The sequence below is a fragment of the Pan paniscus genome, chromosome 2 (genome assembly GCF_029289425.2).
Source record: "Pan paniscus chromosome 2, NHGRI_mPanPan1-v2.0_pri, whole genome shotgun sequence".
In the NCBI taxonomy this organism is placed as follows: domain Eukaryota; kingdom Metazoa; phylum Chordata; class Mammalia; order Primates; family Hominidae; genus Pan; species Pan paniscus.
In genome coordinates, this window is record NC_085926.1 from 2,018,979 (window position 1) to 2,035,866 (window position 16,888).

Below are 16,888 nucleotides of genomic sequence, written 5' to 3' on the forward strand. Positions count from 1 at the left end.
ATAGAACTTCTGCCTCAGAAACTGGTCATCTGGCTCAACCCCTGGTTTTCACGGATGGAGAAACAAACCCATGTTGGTTTAGCTGCTTTCCAAAGGTCACACAGCTACTCTTCCTATGCACCTTTCCATATATCTTCCAGAATCTTTATGGGTTTTATCATTTGAAAGATCCCAAAAACTTTTTTCTACCCAGCATGAGAAGATGAATCAGAAACTAGGTTAAGTGTTCCAGGGAGATGAAAAATTAGTAGATTTTCATGTTAGGATACAACCACAGTGAAGCTTGCCATGCTCTTACTCACTTCTGAGCTCTGCCTTAACGTTCTGTCAAACTAAGCTGTGAGATAGGCTGTGGGTAGAACAGTGCCTTCCTCAAGGACTTGTTACTAAATGACATTTAAGTACAATAAGCCATGATTATAGTTGACTATGGAAATAATAAGTAAAATCAGTCAGCTGTCTGCAACTCTGCTTGTCTTAATGATTGATATAAGGCTTTCCCAAATCTAGACAATAAGATCACTTTTCCATTGATTGACTAACAGGCCAAGAGGGATAATGTTGTGAACGTTTGCCAGGCCACATTTCAATTACCTGTCTGGTATAGAACTGATATTGAACAGTTGCAGGTATGGCCCGAAGATTTAAGATTCATTAGACTTATAATCATACCAGAATGAGAACAAACCAATCATTATTCTACCAATTGAAAAAATAAAGCTTAAAAAGTAAAATGAGCCTTAAAACTTACCTGACAAATTCCTTAACTTTATAGAGAAGGAAACAAAGGCCCTACAAAGTCAAATAATATATAATAATATATACAGAGTCACATAAAAATACAGTGGCAGATCTGGGGCAGTAATCATAATATCAACTTTAATTCAAACATGATGCTAAGTACTTTATATTCCATTAGCTTATTAAACTTCCATTAGCAATGAGGAAAATAAATTTCAGAGTGGTTAAGATTTTAGAGTGATTGCCTAAAATCACATATCTAGTATATAGAGAAGCTGAGATCTAAACCATTATATCAGAACCATGATGCTTAGACCCAGGTCTAACTTTTCCTGTACCATCCTGCTCTCACACCTTCAATTTCCACTAAACTGGTTTAGTGCCTCTTCTTCAGTGAAACTCTTGATGTTGAATTGGTTTTGTATCCCAAATTGGGCTTCACCAAGGCTTCAAGAAACACTTTATTGCCAAGCTACTAGAAGTCAACAAATGAAAAATATAAGATGAGTTTATAAGCCAGTCAAGGAAATTCTGTGCTTCCAAATGTCACTGCTGTCATTTAGATGGTTAGCAGATTTGCGGAGCAACTGGAAGCTTGGGACCAACTTGAAGCATTACTTCTCTTGGTAATGGAAGGGGCACATGAGATCAGGATGTGTCATAAATGGCTATTTATGTAGCAAAGTTCTTAGATAATGAGATAAATGGAAATGACTGGAAACACATGTACAGAGAGAGATTGAGAGAGAAAGAGAAGGCACTAAAAAAGGAAAAGAAGCCCAGAGTAGGAAACCAAATAAACCAATAAAGTTGCTGGGCAAAGCACATATATGCTTGCAGTGAAGACTACAAGGGAAACTCATCTACTTCCTTGTACAAAAGGACAGCTGCAGTACATCTGCTGCTTTTGTAGAAGCAGAAGCAGTTAAGAGAAGAATAAAATACAGAGAAGATCTGCTGCAAGCTGCCTGTTAAAAAGCAGCCATTCTGTGGCTGACACACCTGTAAAGGAAAAATAATACCAGCCGTACATGTTAAAGGAAACTGCTGGGGCACCAGCCCAGTGAACAGAGATGAGGTTCAAATCTGATTCTTCTACTGATTAGAATGATTGTGACTATTGTTGTAACTGTTTTTATTAATTTAGTTATTACTATTATTTCAGACATTTTAAATGTTAAAAATATTTGGGGCCTAAGAACATAGATTTACATAGATTTCAGAAGTAGCATCTAACACTATGTACAGGCCATGGTTAACAAACAACCTGTGGGCAAGGCACAGTGCTGATCTCAGCACTTTGGGAGGCTAATGTGAAAAGATTGCTTGAGCCCAAGAGTTTGAGACCAGCCTGAGCAACATAGTGGGACCTCGTCTCTATAAAAAAGTAAAGAATCAGCCTGGAATGGCGGCATACTACTGTAGCCTCAGCTACTTGGGAGGTTGAGGTGGGAAGATTGCTTGAGCCAGGGAGGTCAAGGTTGCAGTGAGCTGAGATCATGCCACTGCACTACAGCCTGGGTGACAGAGGGAGATTCTGTATCAAAAGAAAAAAAAAGTGCGTATAAATACCTGACATTCATATCAACAGTCATGTGGCAGCCATGTGAAGATGGCCAGTGAATAGAGAGTTCCCTTCAAAGATGGATACAATTGCAACAAGTGGAGGGAATGAGATGCAAAAAGGGATGGAGGCAGGGAGTGAAAGGATACACATAAAAAGATGAAAGCAATTTGACAGTAGAATATGACGTATGAAGGGTTTGTCAAAGAGATAAGATGGTAGGTGGAGGCAATGTCATAGAAGGCTGTGGGGGCAAGGCCTTACTGTATTCTATTCACTAAGCGATGGACGAGTTATTGACAGTTTTGAGACAGTTGTGTGGTACGCATGAAACATCAAATTAACCACCAACTACCAATCTAAGGAGACATAAACCTTTATGAGCACAAAATTCACACAGAAATTGGAAGGAATTTTCTCTATCATAAGTGGAAATAGGGCCATATAGCATTCCCATAACAAAAGTTACAGGGAGATTTCCAAAGTCCTCTTTCCAAAGTCCTTTTTCCAAAAGTTACAGGGAGATTTCCAAAGTTTCAAAAATGAATAACTTTCTCCTTCTTGAAGGATGACCATCACCATCCACCCTTCTCTCCTCTCTCTTCCTACCTCTCTACATCAGCTACTTTTTTTTTTTTTTTGAGATGGAGTCTCGCTCTGCTGCCCAGGCTGGAATGCAATGGTGCCATCTTGGCTCACTACAACCTCCAGCTCCCAGGTTTAAGTGATTCTCCTGCCTCAGCCTCCCAAGTAGGTGGGACTACAGGCATGCACCACCATATCCGGCCAATTTCTGTATTTTTAGTAGTGACGAGGTTTCTTCAGGTTGGTCAGGCTGGCCTCAAACTCCTGACCTCTAGTGATTCGTCTGCCTTGGCCTCCCAAAGTGTTGGGATTACAGGCATAAGCCACCTGCTTTTTCAGCAATTAAGGCTACTTTACTACTGAGTCTCTCACCTTGAAACCTTTCTTCCTATACCTCTTCAATATCCATGGATACAAAACGGCAGAGGGAGTGGAAGACAGGCAGTGGTGGTGTACATTGTGTTCTAGGATGAGGAGCTGGTGGTAGGAAGGAAGCAAGAGAGGCGCAAACAGAGAGAAGGGAATCCTGGGAAGTTTTCCTTTTCCTTCCACTCATTTAACAAAACAAAAACTAGCACATCTTCAAATTAACAAGGAATAAAGTGACTTCTGAATTGTCCTATAATCAGGTAACATCAGATGTATCTTCCTCAAGACAGCACCAAATATGGCTATAAAAGACAGCCATATTTGATAAACAATGACTGAATACCTGTTATTTAACTAGAGATTCTACAAAACCATTATGGCTTCCATTTGAAAGGAAAATTGAGCAGCAGCCATGTGGGGTGAAACAACAAGGAATCCACCGTCCCATTTCTAAGTAAAACAGAGTAAGATAAACAACATTCCACTCAAAGTTAAACACATTATAAAGAGGAAAAAAGGGAGTTCAAGATTCTCTGCCATTAAGAATGTTGATTTTGTATTCATAATATAAATAAAAATATATTCTAAAAGTATTTCATAAAGGAAGATAAAATGTCAAAAAGTAGCTTTATGTTCTAAATAGACTTTAACGATTATGGAATAACAAAAACAAAAGATAACAGGAGACGTGCAGTCACAATTTAGAGGTATACTTTGCTGGGTGAGATAAGAAAAATTATAAGAAAACTAAATATGGAGTGGCAAAACTGTTGGCAGTAATGAGTTGAACTGGCTTTGCAGAAAATATAATCATTGGAAGAAGACTGTGAGATGCTATTCCAGTACAGATAAAAAGGATAAAGAACTGAAAATGATGACAGAAAAATTGTAGAAAGCCAGGACTAAAAATTAGGATTCAACTTTCAGATAATGAATGTTTCTAACCCATGCAAATGGATTCAAACATAATTCAAAGATCTAAGCAAAGAATTCATTCCTTAGCCTTGTCGTGGCGTTTCTGATTAAAAGCCATCAACAAATAGTAGAGTTTAATTCAATTAGGTTGGTATTGACTCAGAGAGTAAGATTAGGGAAATAAAAAATCTGAGAAATGCCCCCCACCCCCAAAATAAAAATTGATTATGAGATAAAAGCTGTATTACGGCTCAGTGGGGAAAAATGGATTATTGCCACAACTAGCTGTTTATAAAAAGTTCAAGTTATGGACTTATAATGTCTTTGTTTGGGCTGCTATAATGAAAATACCATAGATTGGGTAGCTTACAAACAACAGAAATTCATTTCTCACAGCTCTGGAGTCTGCAAAGTCCTAGATCAAAGCACTAGTAGATTTGGTGTCTGATGAAGGCCTGTTTCCTGGTTCATATACAGATGCTTCTTAGCCATAACCTTTTATGGCAGAAGGGATGAAGGAGCTGTCAAGGGTTTCTTCTATAAGGACACTAATCCCATTCCTGAGAGCTCCATCCTCATGATCTAATCACCTCCCACAGACCCCCACCTTCAAATACCATCACATCGAGTATCAGAATTTAACAATTGAATTTGGAGGAGACACAAACATTCAGTCTACAGCATATACTACCACATACAAAAACATATAGCAGATGGATTTAGAAGTTAATTATTAAAAATGAAATCATATATGCACTAACAAAAATATGTTAATACTCCTGTTATATGTTGAGGGCATATTTAAACACAAAAGCAACAAAAGAAACTAAAAACAAAAAAGTTACTAGGTTTGACTAACCAATTATCAAACAATCTCTCTTCCTTGGAAATCCAAATTTTTTGAAAGAATTGCCTATATTTTCAGGCTTTACAAACTCTGTACTCTCTCATTAAGGCGCTAAAACCCAACTTCCACCCCAACAAATTCAATATAACTGCTCTTGCTAAGGCCACCAATATCCAAGAATCTACTGGTAATCAATGAAAAATACCACAATATTCTTCTTACTTAATCTCTTGTAATAGTTACCATACCCTCTCTCTTAAAATTTTAATTGGTTTTAGTGACCTTGAATGCATCTTATTTTCTTTCCACTTAGGGCCCCAACGAGCACATATAGAGCTTTCACAAAAATTGGGAAAATATAATAACAGCATGCTAAGGCACAAAGCATAGTGCATGGGATTTTAGGCTTCACTCATGCCTTTAGCCAAATGCCTGTGTACAATACTCAACCTGTTCAACTGTGTGTGGTGGCCCTCTTCTTCTACTTCTTTTAGCTCATTCTCATTTCCCTTTGCAAATTTCTAACTACAGTACTTGATTCTACAGTGATGTAAGTTAATAATCATAATATTTTAAATGCAAGGGTTTCTTCCCCAATTTTTAGACTTAAGCTATATTCAAAGCATTGAAGACATAATTATAGAACAGAATTTAAAACACAGAAGCCTTGGAAACATGAAAAAGAAGACAGTAATATAACGAACAAAAGTTAAAACGTGGGTAAAAAGGGTAAGTGCACTAATTTACTCCTGTTTCATAGTGGGAGGTCAATAGATATTGTGTGAAAAGTTATTACATTTAGAAATGAAATCCTATACTATAAGGAGCTGTAATGGTAACCACCAGAATCAGAAAAAAACTAAAATTAAAAAGTGAAAACAGCCGTTGCTTCTGAGTAGTAAAACTGGAGGTGAAGGGGAGGAGTGAAATTTTAACTTTTTATTTTGTGCTCTTTCATACTGTTTAATTTTTTAACCATTTATTATTTCTTCAATAAAACAAACAGTGCATATATCCAATCTAATATTTATTAAGATATTAAAAGAAAAAAGAGGTTGGATCAGTTAACCTTTAAGGCTTCTTTTATCTGTAGAGTCTGGTTTTGTGATCAGAAATACAGCTTAGAGAGATAAGTCTTGCAGCAGTGTGTAGGGTGGATTGCAATGGAGAGAGATGGAAGTGCAGAAGCCAATTACTAGGTTTTTATAGTAAGGAAGGTGGGAAAGTAATGAGGATCTGAGCTGATGTGTAGGCAGCAGGAATAGAAAGAAGGTTAAAGATGTGGAGCCTTTGTGGAGGTAGAATATATGTAATTTGGAAATTGATTGGATGGATGCACAGGGTTTGAGAGAAGATGGTGTTAAATTGACTATAACGTTTCAAGTCACGGTAATTATAAGACTAGTATTAGCTGAAATAAGGGAGTCAGATATTAGCTGAAGTGAGAGAGTCAAGAGTAGAGGGAATATTGCAATGGTTAAGCCAAGCTGAGTGAAGCAAAATTGTCATTATAAGAAGTGCCTTAATCATTAGTGGATAGGGATTTAGGAGACCATGGTGATGGTCAAAAGAAATTTGGGCAGGAATTTGTTGAAAAGGTTGGCTACTGTGCTCCAGCCAGGGATGGTTGGAAATCATTTCTGAAGTTTTATAGTTTGTAGCTTCATGTGGTCTGAATTGAGGACAGAAAAAAAAAATCTCCATTAGTGGAGACAAAAGCATTGAGTATTGAGACAGCTCTGCATTATTCTTTAGGATTGACCTGACCATGCATAGCATAAAAATAAATAATAATAGTATCTAACTAGAAAAGTCTGTTGGACACTGCAGAGTTTATCAAAGTAATTACTCCTTTAGAATATCTGTTAGTATTAAGAATATAATATTTAGGCAAATAGATGATTATTAAAAATATACAGTTACACCTGTAACAGTTACCTTTATTTACTTTTCTTAACACACTAAAATTGCAATAAGAACTGAATTTCCTAATTTCATGGAAGTAAATTAGACTATCTCCTGGGGACATGAATTCACAGCCATCCACTTTACTTGGACTTTTTTTATATTTACACCTGCTTCTCTCTATGGAACAGATTCAAGACTTTTAAAATATATAATTAAAAATTGTAGTTAATTCAAAATAAGGAAATGGGGCGAGGTAATGCCAGCTGCTATTATAAATGAAAACCTGAAATCTCAATGGATTAACAAAAATCAAAATTTATTCTTCTCTCAAGCAAAGGTCATTTAGAGCAGGAGTGGGAACTTACTCCATGCAATTATTCAAGGACCAATGCTGCCAGGGCTTTCCATCTCCCACATATTCTTTGCAGATTTTCCCAGAATGTGGAGTCCCCTATCAGCAGCTAGGGGACAAGAAAGATAGAAATGCACAGGAAATTTTTATGGGCCAAGCCTGAAAATAATAAACATCACTTCAGCTTGCATTCCTTTGGCATAAACTCAGTCATATGGCCACAACTAACTGCAACGGATGCTGGAAAATAAGATCTCACTATATGCCTCAAGAGAAAACAAAATGGAATTCATTTGGTAAATAGCTAGCCAGTCTCTGCCACGGTTCACCTGGCTGATCATCGAATATCTGGTTTACTCTTCATCTCACACATAGAATTCATCTATCTCCATCCCAAGCCCCACCTAGTCTCTTGCAGGTAGCTCAGCTTCTGACATCTGTGGGTGAAGTACACATGGTTCCATAAGAACCCCATATGGCTCCTCATAGATCAGCCACCTGTGATTGAAAGGGCAAAGTAATCTGCTCCCACCTCAGCACATGTGTGCACACACACACACACACACACACACAGTAGCAAAAGGAGAAGCAGTAACCTCAAAAAAAATCCCTTTAGAAAAGGGAAAAACAGGCAACGGTTACGTCACTGATCCATAGAATTATGAACTCCTTGTGGACACCTCTGACTTGGCAGTGGGGTGAGTTTCTTAATTAAATTTTTATTTTGTCTTCTTGGAGCCAGGGGAGTTGTCGTTTTCTATATCCTCTGACTCTACCTCTAGTTGGTTTTTTCATGCTTATTGTTTTTTGGGCACATCTGAAGTGGGTGACGAGAAGGGGGATTTCTCAGGGGTGGCTCACTTCCACAAGGGGCTTTCTGCCCACCTTAAGCCTCAAGAAATCAAATTTATATTTTTTAATCTAGGTGAGTGGAGGTTTTACAAATGCAATACCTTAAAAATCTGAGTAGGCATCTTATTTGTTTGCTTTCAGCCAATTTCATATTCTGATAGCCAAGGTTTTTCTGAGACATAGTTTACAAGTATGTGTGTGCTTTGTTTTTTGGCTTTGTTTTGTTTGCTCGTTCTTTCACATGCCTCTCTCTCGCAAATAAATGGTGGCTATGATGTAGGAGGTGGGACTTGACTTGAGAGGCAGGGCTCAGATACTGGACCAAATTGAGAACTAGTTAAAACAGGGCCCAGGTGGAAGCAGCTTTCCATAAAGACACACCCACCAGTGTGTCACTTCAGCTTGTCATGGCCATGGCCACACCCAGAAGTTACCATTCCTTTCCATGGCAATGACCCAACAACCCAGAAGTTACCACCCTTTTCCTAGAAATGTCTGCATATACTGCACCTTAATTTGCATATAATTAAAAGTGCGTATAAATGTGAATGCAGAACTGCCTCTGAGCGGCTACTCTAGGCACACTGCCTGGGAGGTAGCCCTGCTCCACAAGGAGAAGCACCTCTGCTGCTGCTGTGCACTGCTGCTTCAATACAAGTTGCTGTTTAACACCACCAGCTCATCCTTGAATTCTTTCCTGGGTGAAGCCAAGAAGCCTCCCAAGCTAAGCCCCAATTCAGAGGCTTGCCTATTTTGCATCAGCTATCTTGAAGCTTCCAATTTAACTGGAAAGTCCCATCCCAACTGGACTTTGCTACAAGGTTAAATCAAAACAGAACTTTGTTACTCAGAGGCTTTTCCTATTTTATTTCCTGTTTGTCATCCAGAAGCACAACTTTCTCAAATCCTGCAGGACCTCAAATTTCTAAACACATTTTACTTCCTTTTATTCTCTGTGCACAGCAGTTAATTATTTTTCAAACTGATCTCTGTCTTCTGATACTATGTTTTGCTTAACCAGTGACAACCAGTGCTCACCAATATTCTTTTTCAATCCTTTTTCTTACAGCCAAAAACTCTTTATATATGTTATCTGCCTTCTAAATTGTTACTATTATTATTGTTATTTGAGATGGAGTCTCGCTCTGTCACCTAGGCTGGAGTGCAGTGGTGCAATCTCGGCTCACTGAAACTTCCACCTCCCAGGTTCAAGCAACTCTCCTGCCTCAGCCGCCCAAGTTCCTGGGACTACAGGCATGCTCCACCACGCCCAGCTAATTTTTTGTATTTTTAGTAGAGATGAGGTTTCACCACGTTGGCCAGGCTGGTCTCGAACTCCTGACCTCAGGTGATCTGCCCTCTTCGACCTCCCAAAGTGCTGAGACTACAGGCGTGAGCTACCATGCCCGGACCAGGTTATTAACAGGCAAACAAATATTTTGCCTCTGAGAAACTTGCATTTCTTTTTGTTTTTTTCTTTTTTTGAGAGTCTCGCTCAGTCGCCCAGGCTGGAGTGCAATGGCGTGATCTCGGCTCACTGCAACCTCCACCTCCCGGGTTCAAGTGATTCTCCTGCCTCAGCCTCCCGAGTAGCTGGGACTACAGGCGCCTGCCACCACGCCCAGCTAATTTTTGTATTTTTAGTAGAGATGGGGTTTCACCATATTGGCCAGGCTGGTCTCGAACTCCTGACCTCATGATCCGCCCACCTCGGCCTCCAGAAGTGCTGGGAATACAGGCGTGAGCCACCGCGCCCAGCCAAGAAACCTGAAATTTCTATACTTTTTTTTTTGCCTCTGACATCAGTCTTTTTGTCACCTACTTATGAACTACAAAGCAAAGGGAAACCTTGGAAGGGATGTTTTAAGGATGGCAGAGCCTCTATCAACCTGGAATCTCAGATGTGTGTGTTAAGCAGAACCCACTGTGCTATAATTTTTGTTATAGCAACACTCAAAGTCTGTTTCCAGTCTGCTAATCAATAGGGTAGTTGTTGCTGTAACCGATACACTCCAAAGCCTTGGTGGCTTTGTGCATTAAAAGTTTATTTCTTGCTCATGTAAGGTATTACTATTGGCAGGGAGTGGGATATTGGGGTTGAAAGGGGCTCTGCTGTCTTCGATACATACATTCCAAGGTGACCCTAGCCCTTGTTAATCAGAGGGGAATTTTGGGGAAGGGAGAGAAGATCAGCAGTATGTAGCCAGACCTGAATATAACACACATCACTTTTACCTACATTTCATTGATTAGAATCAGTTATGTGGACCCAACTACCTTCAAGGGAGGCTGGAAAGTATGGCCTAATTGTGTTCTCAGTGGGAAGGGGAAATAGGAAAAAGATAGAGCCTCGGCCACAGAAGCTAAATGATTGCTTTGATAGACCATTCATGTTGTGTCTGAGCTTCCCAACTACCAGGGTAAAAATGAAGCATGTTAATAAGACAAGACATACAGTTCCTTAGGGGTGAAGAAGGCTTTCCTGGAAATAAATTCCAAAAAGAACTTTCTTCCTAATGTGGAAACTTGAATAGGAACTGTGAAATGGTATAACAGACAGTGCTTTCAACAAGACCCTTAAAATCAATTTAATAGTGCTTTTCATATATTTCACATGACATTAAGTGGTAATTTGAGAAAAGTTTTTCCTTCATTAGTAGGAGCCAAGATCCCCATTTTAAAGAGGATGCACAATATTTTATGGTGGCTCTGCCAGCCTTGGAGAATGCTCTTGTCCCTTAATTGTTCTTCTCTAATCTCTTCTCTAAAGAGAATGAAATGCTCTAATGCTTTTCACTTGAAAGCGAGAAACAAATGAATCTCCTTGAGCCTCATTTGGAGAGATGTATCATGGACACCATCCTGGAAGCAACTGTTTCCAACTATGCCATTGACAAGTCTGTTAGCATAAAGAAACACTGTTTCCTAACCCTAACTCCAACCACCGTGTAAGAAGACAGTGACACGAGTGCTCACAGCCTGCAGCTGAAGAACAAAGCAGGCAACGGAGCATTCTAGCATAAAGAGAAAAACATTCCAAGTATATTTTGAAATCACGGAGCCATGGGCTCGAAATTCACCCCTGTCCCACGACAGTTGTGTGACTTTTGACAACTTACTTCACTGTTTCAAGCACCAGGTTTTATCAGTAATAACCCCATCCTCATAGACTGTAAGAACCAAAAGAGGTCATGCACATAAACAACACTGCACAAGGCTCAGTAAATAAAAAGTCACACAATAAAGATAAGCTATCATTGTTGTTATTAATTTATTATTATGTAAAACATGTGAAAGCTTAGCAGAGTGCTTGCAACATTTTATGACTAAACAGATGTTAACCGCCTTTGAGGCCATTCCTTCTTTCACTTGGCCATGTATAACCACATGTATCTGTTTCCATAATGTATCTTTATACATAAATAGTATATCTCCAAATCATACCAAATGTTTTTTTAATGTATAAGAAAACCAGGCTGGAGAAGGTGGCTCATGCCTGTAATCTCAGTGCTTTGGAAGGCTGAGGCAGGAGGATTGCTTGAGGCCAGGAGTTCTAGACCAGCCTGGGCAGCATAGCAAGACCTTCATCTCTACAAAAACTAAAAATAAAACAAGACAGGCATGGTGGCTGGTGCCTGTAGTACCAGCTACTTGGGAAGCTCAGGTAGGAGGATCACTTGAGCCTAGGTGCTCAAGGTTACAGTAAGCTGTGATCACACCACCGCCTCCAGCCTGGGATGACACCAAGATCCTGTCACAAAAAAAAGAGAGAGAGAGAGAAAGAAAAGGAAAACAAATAGAAGAGTGGGCTCTATCTAAAATATTGATTTGAAAGAAGGAACTGGGGTGTCCTCTAAATTCTTGCAAATAGAGCAAACATTGTGATTCTTGAGTATAGCTCATGGAAGATGGAGAAAGATTGTGCTATTACATAAACTAATCTTATCAACAGTTACAATAAAAGCACTTCCCAGAATTATGCGATACTCATTTTTTTTCAGAATTCCATGCTACTTTAGGAGATGACCCATACGTCCAATAAAATCAGCATTCTTGTTCTCAGATACAATTTTATTTACCTGTGGCCATCTGCAAAAGTAACATAATCATAGTCTATCATAGTCTATTTTTTCTTATCAAAGTCTATTTGATTGATCTCACTGTTCTTGCAGTTCTTTGAAAAGCCATAAATAAGAGTACAAATATGTCAAACAAACATTTACCATATACAACATCCAATTATTAAACTATATGTTGTGTTCTAGTAGTACATAACATATTTTGGTTATGGCTATGGATGACTTATCTATTGTTCCACTTTACAATTTTTATTACATTAGTATATTATTGTTTATTTATTTTGCTATTTAATAATATGATAATTTTTTTACCTACTTTCTCATATGCACTTCCCAGAAACTCAGTGAAGAAAAAGTTGCAATCAAGATGGCAAGAACTGTTGGATTTCTAACTTCTGTATAAAGGTACCAAAAATAGTTCTTCTTTCCTACATCCAAGGTAGACATTTATTTCTTCTACTTTGAAAAATATACATGTGTTTACCTAAAATATCCAAAGTTTATTTTCCAAATTTTGTTTTCTTATTTTAAATAATTTGTTACAAAAGTATCCGAGTAATTTAAGTCTTAACATCCACATTTTTTTAATTAAACAATAAGAACATTTTTCATGATATGAAAGAAGAACCTAAATGAAATAATTCTTTTCTCAGTATCTGGGAAGGTCATTAGCTAAGGAAGAATTATTTTTTAAATCATACCTTTTATAGGCCTATTGTCATTCACTAATATGTGGTAATAAATTATCAAAATATTAATAAATATTATAGTTAAGAGAAAGACCCTGAAACCAAAGAGACTTGGTATGAAAGTGAGGTCTCCATACTAAACAGCTGTATGACTTTCCTAGGTAATTTACCTAAAATCTCTGAGCTTTAGTTCTATCACTTATAAAACAGGGAAAATCACATGATCTGTGGCAGATATGCTGACTATTCCTCTAATAGCCATGAGCTCTTCCATAATTTGTGCACCCTGCAATTTGGCGGGGCCGTGTGATACTTATGGACAATGGGCTCTTCTGGGTCACCCCTGGGTAAAAGCATTTAACAGCAGAGAGGAGGTCTCCAGATCTTTCTTCTCTAGACTTAAGGACATATGGACATGGTGGCATCACAAAATTGAGGCAGCCTGAATCTCTGAGTCACAACACACTAGAGAGTTTCTCTGAAGGTTCACCTGCTCCCATATCAGAGTGTGCTGTGTTAAGTCACTGAGACTTGGGGGTATATATACATATGTGTGTGTGTTGATGCTGCACAGAAATAAACAATCCTGTGGGTTGGTTTGAGGATTAAATAACAGAGTGATATGATGTAGTGTCACAACTTCTAACACAGTATGAATTGAATAGGTGATGCCAGATAGTAGCAGTAGTAGTAGTCAACATTTTACAATCAGCCCCAGAATGACCCTTTGAAATAATCATAAGTAGATATTACTATCAAACTTTGTAAGAGATGAAATTAGGGCTCGTTCCTTCTAAGGGCCTTACATATAAGCATGTGATAGGCCTGGAGTTCAAAGCCAGTGCCTGTTTCCTGAGCACTGTTTTTCCCACTACCACTGTGACAATGGTCAGCGTGTTCTACATCATTGTGACGTTGCACTAGAAATTAACTTCCAGCACGTATTCCGACAAATAATAACACATGCCCATGTTGCATATCTCAGCAGACCAAAATATCTGAGCATAAAAAATACTCAACATGGGAAACAGCCCCTTTATTTCAGAGAGGCATCCAACTATTAATAAACTAGTTAATATTCTTGTATAGTACATGGTATTGTCTCAGTCATATTTGCCATCCAGAGACTTATTAAAAAATATTTTGTGTGGAGTTTCAAAAATTGTCCTGGGGAATAGACAATATGTTTTCTGTCACCCCTGCCCCCACTCACAATTACCTGATAGCTCAGGGAACTACTTCTCCAGAGTACTTCTCCCTAAATAGCATGTCTGGGTTAGAACAATTACAATGGTTAATTGCGAATGAAGGGCCTTTTAGGCATCTGAATGAATTTTAAGAAATAAGTATTTGCTAGGTGGATGGAGTTCAAATATGCTGAAACTGCAGCCTGCATTGTTCTAGGCCGTTATTTTTAGTCCACTGAATAACAGCTGCTGCATATGGTAGTTTTTGAGTTTTCTGCTAAAGATCCACTTACTGGCACAAATAGTAAATGTTTGCATGTGCTATTTTGATACATCTCCTGTGAGGCTCCATTTCCACATTTAAATATGGATCACATATGGTGAATCAAAATAACTTTTTGTATGTAAAGCATATGTCCAATGAGTAAACCAAAGAGACATAGTCTATGGCACTGTCATGTTCCATATGTCTTCTATATGGGTTAAAATTTAATAAAAAATAATACAATCAGATCTCTGTAAGAAAAAGTTCAGTTTCTTAGTTATAACGCTAGTAATTGGCAACAATAAAATATATACAATGTATAATAAATGCTATTGCTCACATTTTAATTAATAGAGACTGTAAAGTTATAAAAGTAATAAACATAAAATATGTAATAGTAATAAAAATAAAATATCATTAAAATACTGTAATGAATTTCTGTCTATTAAATTCTTAGCAACTATAAAATTCAGAAACACAATAGCTCTCTTGAATCTACTTTTTAAAATTTTCCATTTTTATGTTAGATTTGGGGGATACATGTGCAGGTCTGTTACATGGTATATTGTGTGGTGCTGAGGTTTGGTCTTCTGTTGATCCCGTCACCCAGATAGTGAACATAATACCCAATAGGAAGTTTCTCAGCCCTTACCCCTCTCCCACTGTCTCTTCTTTTGAGTCTCCCGTGTCTGTTGTTCCAATCTTTATGTCCATATGAACCCAAGATTTAGCTCCCACTTATAAAGGAGAATATGCTTTATGTTCTCCTTTATAAAACCAAACAGAACTTGGTTTTCTGTTTCTGTGTTAGTTTGCTTAGGATAATGGCCACTAGTTGCATCCATGTTGCTGCAACAGACTTGATTTCATTCTTTTTATGGCTATGTAGTATTCCATAGTATATATGTACCACACTTTTTTTCAATCCATCCTCAGTGGGTACCTAGGTAGAGCCCATGTCTTTGCTATTGTGAATACTACTGCAATAAACCTGCAGGTACATGTGTCTTTTTGGCAAAACAATTTATTTTATTTTGGATATATACTCACTAATGGGCTTACTGGGTCAAATGGTAGTTCTATTTTAAATTATTTGAGAAATCTCCAAACTGCTTTCCAGAGTAACTGAACTAATTTGCATTCCCACCAACAGTGTATAAGCATTTCCTTTTCTCTGCAGCCTCACCAGCATCTGTTGTTTTTGGACTTTTTAATAACAGCCATTCTGACTGATGTGAGGTGGTATCTCGCTGTGATTTTGATTTGCATTTCTCTGGTGATTTAGGCTACATTAAACTAATTTTTTTACATATGTTTTCCTTCTTCAGTAATAAATTAACCTCCAGCCTGGGCAACATGGCAAGATCCCATCTCTACAAAATTTAAAAAAATAAAAATTAGCCAGGTATGGTTGTGGTGCCTAAAGTCCTGGCTACCTGGGAGGCTGAGGTGAAAGGATCTCTGGAGACCGGGAAGTAGAGGCTGCAGTGGGCCGTGACCATGCCTCTGCACTCTATCATGGGTGACAAAGCAAGACTCTGTCTCAAAATAATTAAAATTAAATAAAAATCTTAGCTTACTTTAACTATTTTACTATATAAACTTAATTTTTTTAAATTTTTACCCTTTTGTAATAACACTTAGCTTAAAACAAACACATTTGTACAGCTGTACAAAAATATTTTCATTCTTTATATCCTTATACCATGAGCTTTTTTCTATTTAAAATGCTATTTATTTACTTTTTAAACTTTATTAAAAAGTAGAACATAAACACTCATATTAACCTAGACCTACAGGGAGTCAGGATCATTAATATCACTGTCTTCCACTTCCACATCTTGTCCTACTGGAAGGTCTTCGGGGACAATAACAGGCATGGAGCTGTCATCCCCTAAGACAGCAATGCCTTCTTCTGGAATTTCTCCTGAGGGAGCTGCCTGCGGCTGTTTTACAACTAACTTTTTTTTATATAACTGGAAGAAATGCACTCTAAAATAACCAATAAAAAATACAGTATAGTAAATACATAAACCAGTAGCATAGTTATTTTTGATGAAGTATTAGGTACTGCACATAATTGTACTTGCTATATGTCTATACAACTGGCAGTGCAGTAAGTTTGTTTCCACCAGCATCACCACGAACAGGTGATTAATGGGTTGCTCTATGACATTATGGCATCTATGATGTTACTATGCAGTAGGAATTTTTCAGCTCCATTATAATCTTAAGGGGTCACCATCATATATATATGGTCCATCATTGATGGAAACATCCTTATGCAGTGTTGTGACTGTAACATAAGGAAGGGAAATGTGTGCTATGAGAGAGTACTGTGGGGGTTTATCAACTAAGAATTGGGAAACTGAGGGCCCAGCTGAGTTCTGCCAATAACTATGTGTGATTCTAGGCTTGTGAATTTTTTCCCTCTATGGGCTAAAATGTTCTGCTTCCTGAAGTAGGTGGGTGCTATGGACTGAATGTGTCCTCCTCAAACATTTATTTGTTGAAGCACTAACCCTTAATGTGGTA